This window comes from Pongo pygmaeus, chromosome 3, assembly GCF_028885625.2.
Source record: "Pongo pygmaeus isolate AG05252 chromosome 3, NHGRI_mPonPyg2-v2.0_pri, whole genome shotgun sequence".
NCBI lineage: Eukaryota > Metazoa > Chordata > Mammalia > Primates > Hominidae > Pongo > Pongo pygmaeus.
Window position 1 is genome coordinate 172,105,751 of NC_072376.2, and position 15,757 is coordinate 172,121,507.

A 15,757-nucleotide genomic window follows, 5' to 3' on the forward strand; every position below is an offset into this window, starting at 1 on the left:
ATGTCAATTTACCTGTGGTTCTCAATCTGTGCAATGCTTTTTCATTGTTCTGAGCCTTTACACATACAATTTGCTCTTCCTGTAATGTTGCTACACAAATATTTCTTGTCCTCTGACAGCCAAGGCCCACATCTGCTCTTCCAGGAGGATGTCTGCAGACACAGCTAAGTGCTTTCTTCTTCATGTCCCTTTAACCTCTACAGCACTTTGTTTAGACGTATCTTTTTAACTCACCACTTTAATTATTTGTCTATTTTATCGACCTCCCCACTAGAATCTGACTTCTAGGAGTTTATGATAAAAGTATACCTATTTATATTTCAATTTCCAGAGACTTGTATGCAATAAATAGTTAGTAGATGTTTGTGGGATGAATAAGTGTATGAATAGTAATTCTAGCTTGCATAGAAATATATCGGCTACCTGATAATCCATTGAAGATAAATTCTAACAGTAATTTTGTATTCAACACTAAATATATGGAGTTGTCTACTGTAAATGTATTGAGAATTATAAGAAAAACACTATATTAACTGTGGAAAGGCTTACAGTAGGCTTATGGTAGGCAAAGAGATGTGCTACTCAGGTAGGTTCCCTTTCAAGGAAGAGCTTGTAGCCCAGCTGGAGGAAGGACTGTCAGCAGACAGTGTCCAGCTGTCAGCACCTTCAGGGTCTGCTTTGGCTGCAGAGAGCTGCCTCCTCTGTCTGAGGTCAAGCCTTTTCCAGGGGAGCCTATGTCAGGTGACTGAATGAGGTAGGGATATAAAGACCAGTCATTTCTCACCAGATTGGTCAAGGCTGTGTTGAGCCCTTACAGTTCTTCTTCTTCCTCTGATCAGTCCTGCTTCCTCTCCTTTCCTTTCACAGGTATTTGAACCCAAATAACCACCTTGTCCCCCACTTCCAGAGAACCTGACCTGAGATAACTAGACAGCGTAAGCACATATGCACAAATGTATTATACAAGAGTGCTTCTCATTTTAACCACTCAGCCCTCCTAACCAGAAACTGAATATATTTCCCCAGTGTGGGCAACTAGAGTCAGTCGCTGTTGTGTTACTGATCTTTGGTTTCATTTTCTTTGGTCCTGACCTGCATTACGCTCTTCTTTACCTTCCTATGTCCCGCTACAGTTTCAGAAGCTTTCCTACTCTTTCTGCTGTTAATTAATTCTGGTTCCCATAGTCAAGGGCTCTCTATCTCTAGCTGAAAGTATCTTTCTTTGAAAAGTTCCTAGTTGTGTCTTTGAAACTACCATTTTCCAAGGCGCCCAACTTTGAACATTCCTAGAAGAGAGAAGCCTGCTAATGTCACTTGTGGTTTTAAGGATGCTGAGAAGAGAAAGGAAGAAGGAACCTAAATGAAGAAAGTAATTCGTTAGTAAACAAGGCAGAAAATAAATGAGATCTTGGCTTTTGTTGGAGGACTTCCCATTAACCCTTCAGGGGAAATGCAGGCTTCTGCTTTGCCTTTGAGACCGTTACAAACTTTAATCTGTTGTAGGCTTAGGGTCAGACATTCTGATGGCAAAGGCTGGAGGGAAGGGAAAATACGGGAGAAGAACCAGGTTAGCTCTTCTCCATAAAATTATTCCACTAATTCAAGACATATTTAGGTTCATTTGTTTTGTGTTGTTTCAGTTTTTAGAAATTTAAAAATTTATTTCACAAGTAACATCTACATAGTTTCAAAGTAAAATCCTTAAGGGATATTCAGAGAAGTCTAGCTTTTATCCTTGTTACCTCCTGCTGTTCCTTCCTTTTTTTTTTTTTTTTTTTGTTTGTTTGTTTGTTTCTTGCAGGAAACATTTTTTAAAATATAACTACAAGGCCTGGCATAGTGGCTTATACCTGTAATCCCAGCACTTTGGGAGGTCGAGATGGGCAAACTGCTTGAGCCCAGGAGTTTGAAACTAGTCTGGGCAACATGGCAAGACCCCCGTCTCTACAAAAATTAGCTGGGCATGTGGTCTGTGTCTATGGTCCCAGCTACTCGGGAGGCTTAGGTGAGAGGATTACTTGAGAGCCCAGGGGTTTGAGACTACAGTGAGCTGTGATCATACCACTGCACTCCATCCTGAGTGACAGAGTGAGACCTTGTCTCAAAAACAATATATATATATATGTATGTATTTATGATTATATCCTCACCTTTCCTAAAGAAATGGCAGCATACTGAACATACTAACTTTTACCTTGCTTTTTTCTCTTAATACATCTGGAGATCACTCCATAGCATTACATAAAGATATTTCTCTCTCTCTCTTTCTCTCTCTCTCTCTCTCTCTCTCAGTACAGCTGCAAACTGCATTTACCAGTTTATTCAACCAGTCCGCTATTAGTGGTCATTTGGGCTGTTTCCAATTTTTTTGCTATTACAAAGATTGCTACAAAATGTAGTTTTCTGCATACATCTTCTCATATTTTTTGCAGACATCTTTGGGATAGATTACTACTAGAAGTGATAGTGCTGGGTCAAAGGAAAACACATATGTAATTTTGCTCAGTGTTGCTAACCCTGCCACCATCGTGGTTATGCCATTTTGTATTCTCATCCACAATACCTGAGAATGCCGATTTTTATACAGCCTCATCCACAGACTATGTTGTCAAACTTTCTAATTTTTTTCAATATAACAGGTAAGAAATGGTAACATAGTAATTTACACTTCTGTTCTTGTTAGTGTGATTGAACATGTTTTCATGTGCGTCAGGGCCATGTGCATTGTATGCTATGAACTGTCTAGTCTTATCTCTATCAAGACTATCTATCAAGAGCCACCAGTTGACTTTTTTCCATCCTACATTTTTTTAAAAATGAGCTAACATTCTAAAGAAACACATAAACAGAGAATGACAATACAACGTAGTAAGAGTAATGATCATTGTAGTAATACGTTAGTAAATACCTGATTCCCCAGAGTCATGGGAACAGAGAGGAAGATCACTTGGCCGGGGCTGGGACAGAAGCTGAGGGCTGATGATGTGGTGAGGCAGGGTTTCCTTGAGGAAGCGATGTTTGAACTGTGTTGTAGAGATTGACTAGGATCTAGACAAGGGACAGGGAGCTGGAGGCTGGGGTGGGTGGTGAGGGCATTTTGGGCAAAGGGCATAGCTTGAGCAAAAGGCTGGGAGGGGAGAAACAGCCAATATCACTGTGCATAGCAAAAATACAAGTTCTGCATTGCTGGAGAGTCATGACTAAGAGGGTGAGCTGGGAGGTGAGGCTGGAGCTTTACTCTGCAGGTAATGAGGACCCCTGAGGGTTTTACAGTCTTATTTATTTATTTATTTTACTTTTTTGAGACAGAGTCTCACTGTGTCACCCAGGCTGGAGTGCAGGGGCTCAATCATGGCTCCCTACAACTTTGACCTCCCTGGGCTCAGGTGATCCTCCCACTTCAGCCTCCGGCGTAACTGGGACTACAGGAGACGGGGTCTCACCACGTTGGCCAGGCTGGTCTGGAACTCCTGGGCTCAAGCCATCCTCCTGACTCAGGCTCCCAAAATACTGGAATTACAGGCGTGAGCCACCACACCTGGCCCTCTGAAAGGTTTTAAACGGGGAGACACTGGTTGGTGTTGGGTTTAAATAGAAGACACCTGACTGTGTGGAAAATGAGCTTAAGAAAAGTGAGGAGCCTGGGGCCCAGCAGGCAACTGTTGAAGTGGTCCAGGGGAGTAGAGATGGGGCCTGAACTAAGCCAGGCACAGAGGAGACATATTTGGAGTGTGTACTGAAGAGTAAGAATGACCCCCAGTTTTCTAGTTTGGCTGACTAGTGAGTAGTGGTGCCCCAAAATAACACAGAGAAAACAGAAGAAAGAAAACCGAGACCAATAAAGAAATTGATGGCATTAACTAGATGTGGATTTGTACATGCTGCACAACAGGCTAACAGAGCAGTTAAAATTTAGCCCAAATTGTCATAAAGTATTGTGACAGTGACTAAACTCATTACTGGGACTAAAAGTGGTCTCCATGAGCCACCAGATGCCTTTTTATTACAGAAAATCCCTATTGTTTATGAATCAATAGTTGCCTCTTCTAATGAAACTCAGGGTTTGCTGCTCAGCACAGATGAGATTTTGGCTGTTGTCTTGTTTCAATAATTTAATAGCTACTTCAGAGTTGATAACCACTTTACCAGTTACAACTTGGAGGCCAATGCAGTGGCCCTGTAAAAGTATCTTATTTTAACATTTGTGAAAGAATCAAGTTATATATTTTAATGATATAAAAGTGATACAAACTAGAAGCTTTTATTATATAGCAGTGATATATCTCTAGATGAACACAGGTCAGAATGTACTACAATTACATAATAACATTCAAATATCCTATTACAAAGCACACTTGGTAAACCGGAAAGCTTTGCCAGCGTTTATCAGTGAACCTTATACTTTTAAGCACTGTATGTATAGTACTTAAATATATATATGGTACTTAAATATGTGTGTGTTTATATATATATGTATGTATTTTTTCTTTTTTTCTTTTTTGGGATGGAGTCTCACTCTGCTGCCCAGGCTGGAGTGCAGTGGCGCGATCTTGACTCACTGCAACCTCTGCCTCCCAGGTTCAAGCAATTCTCCAGCCTCAGCTTCCCGAGTAGCTGGGATTATAGGCACGTGCCACCATACCTGGCTAATTTTTTGTATTTTTAGTAGAGATGGGGTTTCATGGTGTTAGCCAGGATGGTCTTGATCTCCTGACCTCGTGATCTGCCCACCTTGGCCTCCTAAAGTGCTGGGATTACAGGCGTGAGCCACTGTGCCCGGTCTGTATTTTTTCTTTTGAGACAGAGTCTCACTGTTGTCCAGGCTGGAGTACAGTGGTGGGACCATAGCTCACTATAGCCTCAAACTCCTGGGCTTAGGAGATCCTCCCACATCAGCCTCCCAAGTAGCTGAGATTAGAGGTGTGTACCACCACACTTGGCTAAATTTTGTACGTTTTGTAGAAAAAAGGTCTCACTGTGTTTCCCAGGCTGGTCTTGAACTCCTGGCCTCAAGCTATCCTCCTACCTCAGCCTCCCAAAGTTGTGAGCTGCCGCACCCAGCCTATTGCCACATATTTTTATGTCTTTTCCATGTATTCCATATTCAGGAAATAATCTGGAAAACACTGAATAGAGCCACAGACTTGGCTTCAAATCCCAACAACTCTTCTGAGTAACATTGGCAGGTTGCTTTTCTATGAAATGAGAATCATTGTGCCTACCTATAAGTCAATTGGGATAATGGATGTAAAATGCTTGCCACAGTGCCTGCTGCATGGCACGTACTCAATAAATATCAGGTGTAATATTGGTCTCATCAGGCTTCCCCTGCATCCTTGCCACCCACCCCATTCTTCCCTGAAAAAACATAGATGATTAATACAAATTTAAACAGCGACCATAATAACTTTACTTTTTGTATTTGAATTTGCAACACCAGCTCACAAAAGAGTCTGTAGTCTTCCTCTGGCTCATTTAACTCTAATTTGGGTAGGATGACGCTAGGAGTGTAGTGGTGCTATTCCCTGCCGGGCCAATCAACCCAACTTCCCCCAGTTGTAGTTAACTTAATTGGGTATGATGCAACACTTAGGCTTTTTCTATGGACACACAGTTTTTAAAAATAAATACACAAAACATTATAATTGCTATCCTGTAATCGCTATACTGCACATTTAAAAAACAACAGATAATTTAAAGCCAGTGTTATAGAAGCAATAATGGTTATATCTTATAAATGAGTGAGTTGTCATCATTAAAAGCAACCTTACCTATTACTAAGACTGAATCCCTTATTTTTCTCATGTCAGACAGCTGTCTGACACTGGGAGAGGTTAGTTGAGGAGTTAACCAAAGGTACCAGGGGAATTGGAAATAGACCCACCACCACAACCAAAAAACCCCAACACTCCTGATTCTCAGTTCGGAATGTTTTTCTCTCTATTCTGCCTTGTAAAAGAAACTGTCATCTCACTCATGGTGTTGTGGATGTCAAAAGCCCTTGGAGATTGCTTTAGTGTTTTATGTGGTCTTTCTCCTGCCACCAGTTTAATTTTCTGGTGAAGCCTTTTTCACTGATCAATGAGCAAATATAATTGGACACTTACTATGTGCCAGACACTGTGCTAAACACTTTCCCCAAAGTTTTCTTGTTATCTGCACAATAGTGTTATGACACAGAATTATTACCCTGATTCACTGAAGAGGTGAGTTCTACAGTTTAGTGTCAAAGTTTTGCCTTATTGCACATCCACGACAGAGAATGTTGATTCCCACATCTGGCTAATTATTTCGGGGTCTTAATAACTGAAATCTAAATTTGATCTTCAACAAACATGTTCTTCAAAATGTTATTTTTACATGATTGAAATTCTCCCGTATGAAAAACTGATCATAGTTAGAAACTATTCCCTCTGCGGGCTATTGTAACTTCCCAGCCTGTGAGTGCAAATGAACTGACCATATCATTCAATCCTAATATTTTCCTAGTTTAATATCTTTCCCACCCCTGTAACTATAAAAAATCAACCTCCTTTCAAATGTCTCCTCTCCTCCGTCCACCATCTCAAGTCTTTGGAGGTCCCAGATGCCCATGCTTCCCTCTTTGCTCTCTTCGAGGCTGCTGCTCTGTTAAGTTTTGACTTGGCTGCTGCTCAAACATGTTTTATCTATGCCAGTGGAGCACTTCTCTACATTGGCCATTGGCCAAAGTGAAATTCTGCTAATCTCTGATCCCCAGATCACTCAACTGTCACTGGGCTTCTGGCTACCATTCCATTCTCTGTATTGCCATTCTGACTTGGACTCCTTGGCTGAATGAGAAGGGAAACAAGTCCCTTCCACTATGAGATGCTTTCTTAGAGGGTCCCCAGAAGGTTTTCTTGGGCCCCCACAAAACAACACAATTTTGGGTGACAACTCTTTTAATTATTTAGCAAGCACACTACTGACTGGCTAGGGCCTCACTAGGTAATTTTTTTGTCTTGTTTTTGTTTTTTTGAGACAGAGTCTCGCTCTGTTGCCCAGGCTGGAGTGCAGTGGTGCAATCTCTGCTCACTACAACCTCTGCCTTCTGGGTTCAAGTGATTCTTGTTACTCAGCCTCCCGAGTAGCTGGGACTACAGGCATGCACCACCACACCTGGCTAATTTTTGCATTTTTAGTAGAGACAGAGTTTTGCCATGTTGCTCAGGCTGGTCTCCAACTCCTGGGCTCAAGTGACCCACCTGCCTTGGCCTCCCCAAGTGCTGGGATTACAGGCTGTGATCTACCGCGCCTAGCCTAGGTACTTTTGATTTAAAAACTCCTCTAATCTGACCCTCAGGTCTTCTGTTGAATCCAGGGCACCATGCCATTCTTATTCTTTGCTCCTCATGAATTCTTTCTACCGCTCAGCAAAATGTACCTGTGGAAATTTTCTTTCATCAGCACCCTTCTCCCTCACTAACTCCCTATTTTCTATCCCCTATCCAGTTCACCAAACATGTTTCAAGTTATTTTCCCTAGAAACTTCCAACTCCCTTGGAAAACACTGGATACAATTAGCTGCCAAGAGGGAAGCAGAGAGGGAATATTTCCCCAGTGCACAGCCAAAAACCAACCCTTCTTACCTTCATGGGGAAATGCATTTTCATAGTGGAATAGAAATATTTACACTTTTATTTTATTTTATTTTATTTTATTATTTTATTTTATTTTATTTTATTTTATTTTATTATTTTTTTGAGACAGAGTCTCGCTCTGTCACCCAGGCTGGAGTGCAGTGGCGTGATCTCGGCTCACTGCAAGCTCTGCCTCCTGGGGTTCACGCCATTCTCCTGCCTCAGCCTCCCGAGTAGCTGGGACTACAGGCGCCCACCACCTCGCTTGGCTAATTTTTTGTATTTTTAGTAGAGACGGGGTTTCACCGTGTTAGCCAGGATGGTCTCGATCTCCTGACCTTGTGATCCGCCCGCCTCGGCCTCCCAAAGGGCTGGGATTATAGGCGTGAGCCACCGCACCCGGCCTTTACACTTATTTTTTAAAAATACAATTGAATGTCATCTAGAATTACTATGTAGTCTTCCATAAGCTCTTCTACAGTTCCTCCTTAGAACCAATGCCTGTGAGTGTCTCCTCTTCACCCAGCTTCCTGAGACTAAGCGCAATTTACAGCAGGCTACAATCCAGGATTAGTTTCAGTGTCATACTTTTGATGTTAAAAGAGAAGACATAACCTCCTAATATTTGCCATTCATTTGTCATGCCATAAAATGAACATTCAAATATATGACTATTGATCCCCAAAGAGAGTCTTATAATTATAACATAAAAAAAGCTCTTACCTTTTACCTGAAATGGATTATAAACTGGCTTATGAACATTTGGGCCAGGATTAAGAAAATACTCCACTTTGAAAATTTTTGTTTTTTAGCAAATTCAGCAGTATTTCAATGAGAAAATTACTTTTCTTGTTGTATATTTTATCAAGATTTTTAAAGTCAATCATTTTATGTAAACTCTAGTATAACATTTTTAAAATGTTATTTTCAGTGGCAAGGAAGTTTGAGCTGAAGGGGAGGACAACATCTGGGAAAGAAAACACAGCCAGGCATGGTGCCTGTAGTCCCACCTACTCGGGAGGCTGAGGCAGGAGAATCTTAAACCCAGGAGGCAGAAGTTGCAGTGAGCCAAGACCGAGCCATTGCACTCCAGCCTGGGTGACAGAGAGAGACTCTGTCTCAAAAAAAAAAAAGAAAGAAAGAAAAAGAAAACAAAAATGGGTCTGGGGACCTCCTTTGCGTCGGAAGCGGAGGCCTCTCCCCTCCTCGCTATCACACAACCTAGATGGGAGAAGTTAAAATCAAGTCAAAAGGCCCTGTATTAAGGAGAAATAATGTTGTGGTGTGGAAAGAATTTGGGAGCTTTGGAACTGGGGGAGAAAACAGCAAGATGGACAAGAGGAGTGTGGGAAAAATGGGGGCAGGTGGGGAGGGACACACAGCCCTGGAAGGGGAGTTCGTGAAGGTTTTTCTGTGCTCCAGTCATCCAGGAGGAAAAGCCTAATTTTAGTTTTAAGTTATTTGTTACCTCCAATATAACATTTTTCAGGGTGATGAATGGGACAAGGGTGGCACAAGGCATTTTCTTTAGAGTGTTAAAGTCATAGCTGAGCTGGCTGGGCACGATGGCTCACGCCTGTGATCCCAGCACTTTGGGAGGCCAAGGTGGAAGGATCACCTGAGGTCAGGAGTTTGAGACCAGCCTGGCCAACATGGTGAAACCCCATCTCTACTAGAAATACTATAATTGGTCAGTGTGATGGCGGCTGCCTGTAGTCCCAGCTACTCAGGAGGCTGAGGCAGAAGAATCACTTGAACCCGGGAGGCGGCAGTTGCAGTGAGCCGAGATTGTACCACTGCACTCTAGCCTGGGCAACAGAGTGAGACTCTGTCTCAAAAAAGAAAAAAAAAAAGAAGTTATAGCTGAGCCCAGAAGTCTGGAAAGTTGAGGATTTCAGATGTAGATACATCTCATACAAGAACATATTGTAATAATCCAAATAAAATGGTAGGCCAAAGATAAAAATATTCCAGATAAAATATTTGAAAATAATTTGTCTAATTACTATAAAAAGTTTAATTACTCAAGGATTTGATTATTTAATCAAGATTTTTAATCTCAACTTTATAAAATGTACAAAAGCTAAGGTATTTTTGAAATGATGAAGTCATAGATACATTATTTGTTTTGGATAACTCACTTTCTTAATATAAGTTGAAAAAATTGTTCTCATAACAGCTAACACTAAAGTTTCACTTAGGTTGAAACCTTTCTTTATTATTTTTAGGCAACTGAAAGTGAAGGAGGAGAAGCCCATAGGGCATAGCCTAAAAGGGCCAGCCTAAAGGAGATAGTTTTAAACTTTTGCACAAAAGAAGTAAAAGGAATGTGGGGGTGGGAATAGCTATGAGAGAGAAAGGGCGAGAGAAGGCAGCCTGAAGAAGATGGAAGGCTGAAACTGAACAAAACTGGGGTGTTCATTATCTGTTGCTGCATAACAAATTACTCTAAAATTTAGTGGCTTAAAACAACAAATATTTATCATTTCACAGTTTTTGTGGGTCAGGAATCTGGGCACTGCTTAGCGAGGTGCTTCTGGCTCAAGATCTCTCATAAGACTGCAGGCAAGCTGTCAGTTGGGGCTGAGGTTTTATGTGAAGACTCAAGAGGGAAGATCTGATTCCAGGCTCTCTCATATGGTTGTTGGCAGGATTTGGTTACTTGGAGGGGTATTGGACTGCACTGTGTGCCTCTCCATAGAGCAGCTCAAAACATGGCAGCTGAGGCCGAGCACGGTGGCTCCTGCCTGTATTCCCAGCACTTTGGAAAGCCAAGGCGGGCAGATCACTTGAGCTCAGAAGTTCGAGACCAGCCTTGGCAACATGGCGAAACTCTGTCTACAAAAATTAGCCAGGTGTCATGGTGTGTGCCAGCTACTTGGGAGGCTGAGGCAGGATGATCACTTGAACTCAGGAAGTTGAGGCTGCAATGAGAGTGACTGCGCCACTGCACTCCAGCCTGGGTGACAGAGTGAGACCCTGTCTCAAGAAAAAAAAAAAAAAGGGCAGCTGGCTTCCCTCAGATGGAGAAAATGAGAGAGGGCACCTGAGACAGAAGCCACAGTTATTTTGTAACCTAATCTTACAGGTGACATTTCATCATCTCTGCCCCATCGTGTTTGCTAGAAACAAGTTCACAGAACCCAGCTCACACTGAAGGGGACGGCATTACAAAAGGCATGAACACCAGGAGGTGGGGATACAGGTTACAGGTAGCCAATGAGAAGTCCTCAGCAGCACTGGGAGTATTTTAAGAGCAAGAATGTTAAATATTGAACTTTCAGTTTTGGTGTGTTTTTTTTTGTCGTTTTTTGTTTGTTTTGTTTTTTGTTTGTTTTACTGAGACAGAGTCTTGCTCTGTTGCCCAAGCTGGAGTGCAGTGGCACAATCTTGGCTCACCACAACCTCCACCTCCCTAGTTCCAGCGATTGTCCTGCCTCAACCTCCCAAGAAGCTGGGACTACATGTGCATGTCACCACACCCAGCTAATTATTCTATTTTTAGAAGAGACGAGCTTTCACCATATTGGCCAGCCTGGCCTCGAACTCGTGACCTTAAGTGATCCACCCACCTTGGCCTCCCAAAGTGCTGGGATTACACGCGTGAGCAACTATGCCCAGCCTTTCAGCTGTTTATACTGCTGCTTCAGCCTGTTAAGCATCAAAGCTGACTCTATACAACCCATCACATGGTGGAAGAATGACCGATCCATAAGAGGTGTGGTAAGGCGGGGTTGGTGGACAGAAAGTTGGAAGTCATCCAGACTTTGACTTTTGGTTGCCTCATTCTTTCATTCCTGTATTCTTTGAGGACTTTTAGGGCACTCCACTTGAGTGACCACGACTTGATCAGTTTTGGTAGACCACTTATGCTCTGGAACCTAGCATTTAGAAAAGTTAAAAATATTATTTGTGTTTTTCAAAAAAATCTAATCTTGTGCATTTTATAGTTTTTAAAAGAATTCTAAAAAGTAGATTTTTATACACAAACTGAATACTCAACTTCTAAATAAATTTGCTCCAAAAAGTTACTTAACCCTAACAGAAAAGGAAAATCTCATACATATATACATTTATTTGTGTCTGAAACCATATACTCATCTATTTAAGCAAGACTTTTCTTGATTAATTTTGTATTTAAAAAATTTCCCGATTCTTTATATTTTCTCTGATTTTAAGGGCAAAATTTATGCTAGATTTTAAATTAGAAACATTCTTCTCATTCCTGCCTTGTTCCATTGATTGATTAAAATTTTTTTTATCTCCTAGTGCTTATCATACATGCTTAGAAAACACGGAGTCTCCATCAGTCATCTATCTTGGTTGCTTTATCTGTTGAGTCACAGTCACATTGTCACAGATTCTTGGTAATCTGAAAAATACCAAGATGCTCTTAGATAACTGAAAACCCCAGCGAAGTAGTATTTCCTGCGCTGTACCAAACAAGCTCTGCAGAAAAGTAACTAGGCTGGAGCCAGTAGTTGACAGTGAGGTTGCCCAATCCCAGTTCTATGGAGAGCCCTGCCTCTGGGTCTACACAGCACAATGGAAGAAAGACAAAGAGAATGACCTGCCCCACTACCTGCTGCTCAGTGGCCTGAGATTCTGTATAATCTGAAATAAATCTAAATGAATAAGAAGACGGGGTTTCAAATATGTGAACCATGATATGATAGCATGTAATGGAATAGCATATAATAGAGAAAGCATAAAGAGGGAAAATAAAAGAGCTCCTGCTCCCAGTCTTTAGAGATGAGGATACTTACCGCGTGCTGGTGTGCTTACCTTCCTTCGGAGATGATTGTTCACGCTTTCAGGGATGTTTTGCAGTCTGTAAAGGTACTGTTTTGCCTTTCTCTAGGCCACCTGAACTCGCTTAAGTAATCACACCTCCTCCAAAGCATGGTATTTGAGAACAGACCTGGCCTCTGTTTCAGAAGGACATAATTGACCGTTTTGTGTAAGCACAAAAGGGGGTGGGGTAGGAGAGCTTTCCGAGCCTGTGCTATCTCCTGTTGAAGCCCATTTGTTAGCCTCGTAGGCAGGGCGCGCTGGAATGCCTGGCAAGTGCAAGTACAGTGAAATGCCGTCATTGTGCTGCTCTCACGGCGCATGTTTTCCCACGTACAACATTCAAAATGTTCAGTTCCCTGGAAAATGTTCTAAAGAAGTTGCACTGTATTAGGCTTTGTCTTCTCGTCTTTCACAAAGGCAGACAGCCCTCTGTTGAGAACAGCCTTTCCATAGGCATTTCTCTTGGCTCAGAGCCACATGGACGTAACCTAGAGCCACCGAGCCACAAGAAAATCTTGGACCAGAAGCAGGGGGAGGGGATGCTTTGCAGGGTTTCTCCTCCCACATTCAATATACACAAGGATCCCGAATTGAAAACGCCTATCAGTTTGCTTAGGATGATATTGTCAAAGAAATTTGTTTACAATGATAACTAATAATTTTTTTCTCTCCCTTTCCACTTTTTTTTTTTTTTTTTTTTGAGAGAGTGTCCCTATGTTGCCCAGGTTGGACTCTAACTTCTAGGCTCAAGTGATCCTCCTGCCTCAGCCTCCAGACTTAGCTGGCATTACAGATATGCGACACCATCCTAGGCTTAATAATTATTATTTTTTTAAAAACTGAGATAATTTACTAAATGATATAAAGTTAAAATTTTTTTTAAAATCAGAGTATAAAACATGGGCTTTTAGTTGACATAATGTAATTTGAATGACTTAAAATATAGATGTCAAAGGTTAAGGTTATGTCAGGTACACTTATCATATTTATTAAATATTGCCAATTACTGATTTTCACAGAAAGAAAATAAAGGAATTCTCTGACTATTGTAAATTGACAAAAAGATGGCAGGGATTTCTGAGAAAACACTGTCGAGAAAGATAAAGCAATGTCAGTTTGTGACATTTCAGTGGATTCTACCTTCAACACAGATTAGCTTATTATTTTTATTTAAGTAAACAAGAAGGTCCAGCTGGACCAAGTAAGCTCTCATATTTTTCTGTTCTTTCACTGCACACAAGTCTAAGGATTGTTTTACCGGTTTCCTAAAAGCACCACAATAGCTTTGAAAATGGTTGAGAAGATGTAAGAAAATAGTCTGAAACATATAGATGATATCATATTCACAAAGATTGATTAAGGGATAGAATGCAAACCAAGTGATTTTTAAAAAAATTTTTATTGATACATAATAATAGTATATATTTATTGGGTGCTTCTTTTGATATACACAGACAATGTGTAATGATCAAATCAGGGCATTTAGGATATCCAGCACTTCAGACACTTGTCATTTCTTGGAGATATTCCAAAGCTTCTCTTCTAGCTATTTTGGCAAATCAAGTGATTTTAAATACAGTCACTTGTTCGATTTCATCTTAGGATTTCCCATCAACTTTTCTTAAAGGTATTTATTCTTTGGAATGTTCTGAATTTTTATGATTCTTTAAGAATATTGATCACCTGTTCTCAATGTTTTATACAAGGTTAGAATCCACTTAAAAATGAATTAAAACCCATATGATTTTTGTGTCTGTCTGGAAAATAGGGTTCAACTTCCACAGATGTCATAGAGAGCTCAAATATATACTGCATTACATCACTGATATTGTAGCTGTCACAGAAGAGAGAGAAAAAAATTTGGTACTGGAGATGTCTTGGTAGGAAATGAGCCTTAAAGCTTCTTGATAGATATAAGGCAATCTCTTGATAACATGTCAAGTAACTTAGACGTTACTTTTAAAAATGTGCATTGCTAAAAGTTGCCCGTTAGTGTCAACACATATTCTCTGGCCCTGGGCTGCTCTTTTTGACCCTGCAAGGGAAGCCATGAAAATAAAGTGAATGCTGGCATTAATCAAACCAGTCTTTATTTTGACAGCATTTGGAAATCATTCTTCTCACTGGGTGGTACTGCCACCACTGTATTTTTTTTTTTTTTTTTTTTTGAAATGTGCTTCCTGATAACTACCGTCAGGCTTGAGAAGTGGACAGGTATGGCTCCCTAACTTGAGGACAGGCCTGCTGTATTGAAAGGGAGAAGAATGGAAAGGGAGGTGTAATAGCATTTTTAATAAATATGTCTGCAATTCATGATAGTGTGAGTATAATATAAAAAGAAGGGAGGGGGAAGAAAGGGGGATGGGTTAGGAATAAGGATCACCATATCCAGTAACAGCCCAGACTCAGAGAGCCTTAAGATTGGATAAATGTAAACAGCATTTTATTGTTTAAAATGTTAAGATAGCCAGGCATGATGGCTCACACCTGTAATCCCAGCACTTTATGAGGCTGAAGCAGGAGGATTGCTTGAACCCAGGAGTTCAAGACCAGCCTGGGCAACATGGCTAAACCCCATCTCTACAAAACATAAAAAATTAGCCATGGTGTGTGCCTGTAGTCACAAGCTACCCAGGAGGCTGAGGTAAGTGGATCACTTGAACCCAGGAGTTCAAGGCTGCAGTGAGTTATGATTATACCACTACATGCTAACCTGGGTGACAGAGCAAGAACTCATCTCTTTAAAAAAAAAAAAAAAAGTTATTAAAAAAAAATCTTGGCCAGGCGCCGTGGCTCACGCCTGTAATCCTAGCATTTTGGGAGGCTGAGCTGGGTGAATCACCAGGTCAGGTGATCGAGACCATCCTGGCCAATATGGTGAAACCCCATCTCTACTAAAAATACAAAAATTAGCCAGGCATGGTGGTGGGTGCTGGTAGTTTCAGCTACTCAGGAGGCTGAGGCAGGAGAATCGCCTGAACCCAGGAGGCAGAGGTTGCGGTGAGCCAAGATCGCGCCACTGCACTCCAGCCTGGGGGACAGAGGGAAAGACTCCATCTCAGAAAAAAAAAAAAAAAAAAAATCTTAAAAGATGTTTCCAAAAAAGTGCTATTCTTTGCATTTTCTTACAGAAACATAAAAGCAAAGTGTCTGTATAACAGAGTAACCAGAGTTTTGGTAAATGTGGTTTGAATTATGTTCAGATGAATGCAAAGTGATATGTTTTCTGGAAAAGGTATCTAGCACATAGCTTTTTTATTGCTTGAAACTGTTTAAGATTTCACATGGGCTTTTTGGGGGAGCTTTGTCCTTCTTGAAAATCTAATACCACTAGACTGTAAACTGCTCAGAAGAAAGGATTA